The 7,049-nt window shown below is 40.2% G+C and overlaps 1 long non-coding RNA gene across 1 annotated transcript; it reads left to right on the top strand.

The window, feature by feature from the left end:
* Positions 1–812: 812 nt before the first annotated feature.
* Positions 813–6,047, top strand: LOC135094404 (uncharacterized). The gene is made up of 3 exons (XR_010263793.1): positions 813–1,202; positions 2,922–3,094; positions 5,987–6,047. It is a non-coding gene; the product is annotated as an uncharacterized LOC135094404 (long non-coding RNA).
* The last annotated feature ends 1,002 nt before the right edge of the window (positions 6,048–7,049 follow it).

The following is a 7,049-nucleotide window of genomic DNA, read 5'->3' as shown; positions in this document are numbered from 1 at the left end:
TATTATTATTATTATTATTATTATCATTATTACTATTACTGTTACTATGTATATATAATATTTATACATGGAAGTTTATATTTCTATTATTTGTATATATATATATATATATATATATATATATATATATATATATATATATATATATATATATATATATATATATATATATATATATATATATATATATATATATATATATATATATATATATATATATATATATATATATATATATATATATATATATATATATATATATATATATATATATATATATATATATATATATATATATATATATATATATATATATATATATATATATATATATATATATATATATATATATAATGTTCTTCATTGCATTTAAAATGTATATGTTTTCTATATGTGTATTTAGAATATTATAGATTTAAGTTCATGACCAAAAAAGCTATATTTATATATGTGATGTCTGCCAGTCTTTCTCTATGGAATCATAATTAAGTGTGAATTTATAGGTAAGCGTAATAAAGTGTTTTAAGTGTTTTCCAGCGAGATATATTCAGTTGCTGGTCACTGCAAGGCCATTGGCCCAACAGTCTCCGCTGCTGGCCCTGGGCGTTAATACCTTTGACCTGCTGATCCAGCTGGCGAGGGGGAGGGGGGGGCGTACACCCCTCACTACAGCTTGCAGTCACCCGCCTCACTTGTGCCTTCCTGAAGGAGGCAGGGCAACCACCAAGCCTGTGGTTGGCTCACAGGAAGCTCCCAGAGCATAAAAGTGACGATGCAGGGGCATCATTGCAGCCCTAGAGAGGAAGAGGAACATGGCTGAAGACTTGGTTAAAAGATTAGTCAAATAAAGGGTTGAAACAGATCTTTAAAGTGTTCACAGCAATTCGGCTTTCATTTGTAAACAAAGAGCAGACAGCTAGGAAGATGACACCAGCAGCGGCAGGCGGCGACAGGCAGTGTGACACCGTAGCCCTCCGCTCTGCCTGACATGTGCTGCGTGCCACGCAACCAAACTCAAGTGGAACATGCACTGTTACATGTACCAGATTATCGGACACGCCTAACAAGTGTGGCGCCATTCGTAAAGCAACAAAACTGCTTGTCTTGAAAGAAAGTCCAGTGACAGAGACAACCTTGGCCAGTGTTGTGTTCGCTTCCTGACAGGGCGGGGATTGTGACCAGGAATTTGTCCAGCTTCCTCTGTAAGTGTTTGGTATTCACGCCCTTCATGTCACGGTGTGTGCCGGGAGGGAGGTGAACAGGTGGGTGTCCCTTGTTGCAACACTGCTGTGCTGGAGGCTTCTGATACTGGTGTGGCAGTTTGAAGGGAGGTGGGGTGGCCACGCTTATTCCTTCCTGATCGTGCTTTGGAGTGAGTGCATGTCATGGGTTCAGATTTGGGCGGGACAGTCTGGTTAGTAATAATTATTTTCCACATATTTATAATTTGGTATTTTTCATTCTTCTTTCTACTGAGTATAATTTGTATTGTGTCTTGTTTGGTAATTAACTTTTCTTTGTTGTTTTCTTCTCTCTCTCTCTCTCTCTCTCTCTCTCTCTCTCTCTCTCTCTCTCTCTCTCTCTCTCTCTCTCTCTCTCTCTCTCTCTCTCTCTCTCTCTCTCTCTGCTACTTCTGAGATCCCTCCTTGTGCTAGGTGTGAGTTAGATGGTGGCTGGGATGGTATTGGCTAGTAAACGTCATCTGTGGTTTCTCTCAAGCCTGTCATGCTTATTCTGCAGCCTGGAATTCTGGTTGTGTCTCTGACCTCAGACTATTGGAGTCAGTTAAGAGACAGTGGGCGAAAAGAATTCAAGGATTTGAGAACATGTCATGATCAGCATTTTAAAACCTTGAACTTGTATTCACTCTAAGGGAGAAACTATTACGGGTTGATCTTATTATTAAATTTGGAAGATATTTTCATGGACTCTCCCCAATCACTGTTCACCTCAGCCCCCTTGTGTCAACACTAGAGGCCATCCATACAGTTAATGCAGCAGACCTGCTCATCTCAGCCACTGCTGTCAGCGCTAGAGGCCATCCATACAAATTAATGCAACAGACTTGTACACCTCAGCCACTACTGTCAGCACTAGAGGCCATCCATACAAATTAATGCAACAGACTTGTACACCTCAGCCACTACTGTCAGCACTAGAGGCCGTCCATACAATTAATGCAACAGACTTGTACACCTCAGCCACTACTGTCAGCACTAGAGGCCATCCATACAAATTAATGCAACAGACTTGTACATCTCAGCCACTACTGTCAGCACTAGAGGCCGTCAATACAGTTAATGCAGCAGACCTGTTCATCTCAGCCACTTCTATCAGCACTAGAAGCCTTCCATACAAATTAATGCAACAGACTTGTACACCTCGGCCACTGCTGTCAGCACTAGAGGCCGTCCATACAATTAATGCAGCAGACCTGTTTATCTGAGCCACTTCTGTCAGCATTCCTTATAGTTGTTGTGATACCAGACACACATTTTTCTCAAGAGTGATGAAAATCTGGAATTTTCTTGCTAACAGTGTGCCTGAATCTAACTCTGTTGATGGTTTTAGGTACAGTTTGTCCAACTTCTCAGGTGTACATCTGATTCTTGCTGGTGACATATACGCTGTGCTGCTAGTCAGATTTATTATTTATCTTGGGCTGATAGCACACTTGCCAGACAGTTAGATAAGCATGTACAGACTTTGGTGTCTTTTTGATAGTGGTGGTGAGCTGACCCTGAACTGGCCCTGAAGGGGTTCTCTCTTGTGAGACCAGCCAGGTAAAAAATATGTTGAAATGTAGCCACATTTACTGTTCTGAAGTATTTACTATTCTATTCATTTCTTCTCTGTTCACAGGTGCTCTGGAAAATCAATTCAAGGCTAATTATTATTTTTTCTTTATTCATTATCCACAGTTGCCTTGGAAAGTGCATTCCTGGCTGAGTGTGGTGCGTGTGCCTGCTACTTGTGTGGTGGTGCTGCTGCTGCGTGAAGCCTCTGCCGTGGGAACCCACCACAAATAGCTAATGGATTCTGTATGACGGGATCAGCAGCAGACAGAATTCCAGTGATGTATTAACATGCCTAGGTTTGGTCCTAAAGGATTGATTTGATGTTGTATTTACTACTCATTTTTCTGTAGTCTATATAGTTTTACTACTACTGGAGTAGTAGTAACACTGGGGCTTTTTTTTTCTTTTTTATTCAAAATTTGTGTTGCCCCTGGCCAGTGCCCCTCTTACAGGAGAAAAGTAGTAGTAGTAATATTTATTTTTGTATGTGTTTGTGCCTATCATAGTATACTGCAGTGTAGGAAAAGTTTTATGAGGAAGGTGTGTTAATCTTGACAGTCACTGGTTTGAACCTGAAGCACAACTTTCCAGAAACAAGACCTTGCATTTAGTATACAACAAACTAACTTACCAGCTTCCTGTGTTAGTATAATTCTATCTTGTTTGTATTCTTAATGCTTTGCTTTCTCATAAAAAAAAACATTTTCAAAGGCCATACAGATGATCACCAAAATTCTCATGGGGCATTTTCTTTCTCTCTTGCAAAATCCTTGCATTGTCAGTCATGAAAATGCCCCTGGAGACCACAACAACACCACCTGAGTAAAGATAAAGGTGAAAATAATGATAGTGGTTGTGGCAGTGGTGGTGGTGGTGGTGGTGGTGGTGGTGGTGGTGGTGGTGGTGGTGGTGGCTCTGAGGAGAATTAAGTACTAATATCAGAAGGATGTGGTTTTCATGTTGCAGAAGAAACCAGATGGAAAAAAGGTGTGTGTGTGTGTGTGTGTGTGTGTGTGTGTGTGTGTGTGTGTGTGTGTGTGAGAGAGAGAGAGAGAGAGAGAGAGAGAGAGAGAGAGAGAGAGAGAGAGAGAGAGAGAGAGAGAGAGAGAGAGAGAGAGAGAGAGAGAGAGGGTGGCTGGGTTAGGGAGAGAGAAGAGAAAGAGAAAGAGGTAAGTGGAGATATGGAGACAAGGGAGAAGGAAGGAAAAGCAGAGGAGTTATGGGAGAGATGGCAGAAAGGGAGGAGGAGGAAGACAAGGAGGGAGGGAGGGTAGATGAGCAGTATGTAAGTGAGTGTGAGTGGAGTCAACATATAAAAGGGAGAGAAATGAACACTCTAAGGAGGGAAGAAATAAAGAATTCATGAAAAGATATTATAGACATATGAAGAATAAGAATGGGTTCAACAAACTGAAAATAAATGGCAAACATGTTGAAGAAGAAGCACAAATTGCAGAGGTTTTGAATGACTTCTTTCAAAGTGTCTTCACTGGAGAGGGAACATTTGGTAGACCGGTGACGGCAGATGTGAGAGTAGAAGAGTGAGTGAGATTGAGGTAACAGTGGATGAGGTAAGAATAATGATGGAAGACTTGGATGTGAGGAAGGCACAGGGACCTGATGGAGTGTCTGATTGGGTGGTGAAGGAATGCAGAGATCAAGCTGCACACATGATTTACAAACTCATCATAACTTCATTAAGGGAAGGAGTGGTGCCCAACATTGGAAAAAAGCAGGTATAGTCCCCATATATAAGAGTGGAAGCAAAGAAGAACCATTTAATTATAGACCACCATCATTAACAAGTGTAGTGGCAAAATTGTGCCAAAGAATAGTGAAGCAAAGATGGAGTGAATATCTGGAAAAGAGAGAAATATTAACAGACAGACAATTCAGATTTAGGAAAGGAAGGTCATGTATAACAAATTTAAGGTGCTTCTACTTCAGTCATATATATGGTACAAGAAAGAGAGGGATGGGCAGATTGTGTTTATTTTGATAAGGTGCCTCACAGCAGACTGTTGTGGAAATGAGAAATGTCTGGTGGGCTGAGAGGAGCACTCTTACATTGGATCAGTGACTTTCTGAGAGGAAGGGAAATGAGAACAGTGGTCAAAGATAAAAAGTCATCATGGAGAGAGGTAATTAGTGGTGTTCTGCAGGGTTCAGTACTACCACCAGTCATGTTTGCTACCTGTGTGAATGATGTGATGGAAGGGGTGAATTTGCTGATGATGCAAAATTGATGGGAAAAGTGGAGAGGACAGAGGATTGTGAAGCTCTACAGGGAGATCTGAATGTGATTTGGGATTGGAGTGACACTTGGAAAATGGAGTTTAACATAAAAAGATGAGGAGTGCTGAAGTTTGGGCATAGTTGTGTGATGCCAGTCTTCAGTTATAAATTGGGTAATGAGGAAATAAAAGTGAAGAGTGAAGAGAAAGACCCTGGAATTACTGTCACTGATAAGTTGTCCTCAGAGGTACATGTAAGAAGAAAGACAGGGGAAACATATAATCTGGTGAGAAACATAAGAACAACATTCAACTACCTGGATGAAGAGATGATTAGGGATGTAACTGACAATGATAAGACCTAGTTTGAAATATGCAGCAGCGATGTGGTCTCCCAGCACTAAAAGGGACATAAAGAAATTAGAAAGAATACAATGAGCAGCTACAAAGTTGCCTCTGACCCTATCAGACTTATCATATGAAGAGAGACTAAAACTAAACCTACCCACCCTTGGAAGAGAGAAGAGAGAGAGGTGATCTGATGGCATTATATTGGATTTTGTCAGACTGTGAAAAATTGGACCAGAGTAATTTGGTGGTGAGAGACTTTAGAAGCACGAGAGGGCATGAGAAGATGAAGAAGAAGGGTGTGTGTAGGAGGATATTAAGAAGAACAGTTTCCTGCAAAGTACTGCAGAAATCTGGAAACACACACACACACACACACACACACACACACACACACACACACACACACACACACACACACACACACACACACACACACACACACATACATACACACACACACACACACACACACACACACACACACACACACACACACACACTCTTAAAAACATCTGAAAATTTTTACTATAAACTTGTAAATTTGTTCATAAGTGTATGACTTCTTATATGTCACCTCTTATGTGACCTGTTATGACCTCTCAGGGACAGCCTTGGGGGCATCCATTACTGGCAGAAGCTCGAGTGTGCTGAGTGACGGGGCAGCATGACCTTGCACATCAGAGGGTCAGGTCAGTGTGTGCATTGTGCATATTGTGCCTTAGTGGCCTGTCATTCTCTCTCTCTCTCTCTCTCTCTCTCTCTCTCTCTCTCTCTCTCTCTCTCTCTCTCTCTCTCTCTCTCTCTCTCTCTCTCTCTCTCTCTCTCTCTCTCTCTCTCTCTCTCTCTCTCTCTCTCTCTCACACACACACACACACACACACACACACACACACACACACACACACACACACTCTTGATCATGTGAAGATAGAGATAGAGATAGAGATCAAAGAAGAAGTGCCAAAATTCAATGAGGAATATAAAAATGAGAGAAAAAATTATGCTAAGGCAGACTTTACAGGGTTAAAGAAATTCTACGGAGAGCTTGATTGGAATAATTTATTAAGAGGTATGGAGGTGCAGAAAAAATATGAAATGTTTTTAAGCAAGTTTAGAGAAGGTGTTGAAAGATATGTGCCAAGATATAAGGTAAAAGAAAATAAGAAAGTGTGGTTTAATGCAAAGTGTGCAGAGGCAAAAAAGAAAAAGGAGAGGGCATGGAAAAAAATGAGGAAACAATGGAATGAGATAAATAGAGAAGAATACAGGACAGCTAGAAATGATTATGTTAAAATAAGAAGAGAAGAAGAAAGAAATTTTGAAAGAGATGTAGTTGGAAAGTGTAAAGAAGAACCCAAACTTTTCTATAGATATGTAAATGGAAAAATAAAGCATAGAGATACTATTACAAAGCTGAAGGAAAATGGAGAAATTTATGAAACCACACAAGAGATGGCTGAGATACTGAATAAAAGCTTTAAGTCTGTATTTACAAGAGAAACTGTCTTTGCATCACTGGGAGATGAGGAACAACAGAAAGGAATAGCAAACATACAAGTGGAAAGAAAAGAAATTAAAAGACTACTGGAAGAGCTAGATACTAGGAAGGCGATGGGGCCAGACAAAGTAAATGGATGGATATTGAAAGAATGTAGAGAGGAATTGG

Source organism: Scylla paramamosain, chromosome 45 (genome assembly GCF_035594125.1).
Source record: "Scylla paramamosain isolate STU-SP2022 chromosome 45, ASM3559412v1, whole genome shotgun sequence".
Lineage (NCBI taxonomy): Eukaryota > Metazoa > Arthropoda > Malacostraca > Decapoda > Portunidae > Scylla > Scylla paramamosain.
This window is presented reverse-complemented; position numbering and strand designations above follow the sequence as displayed.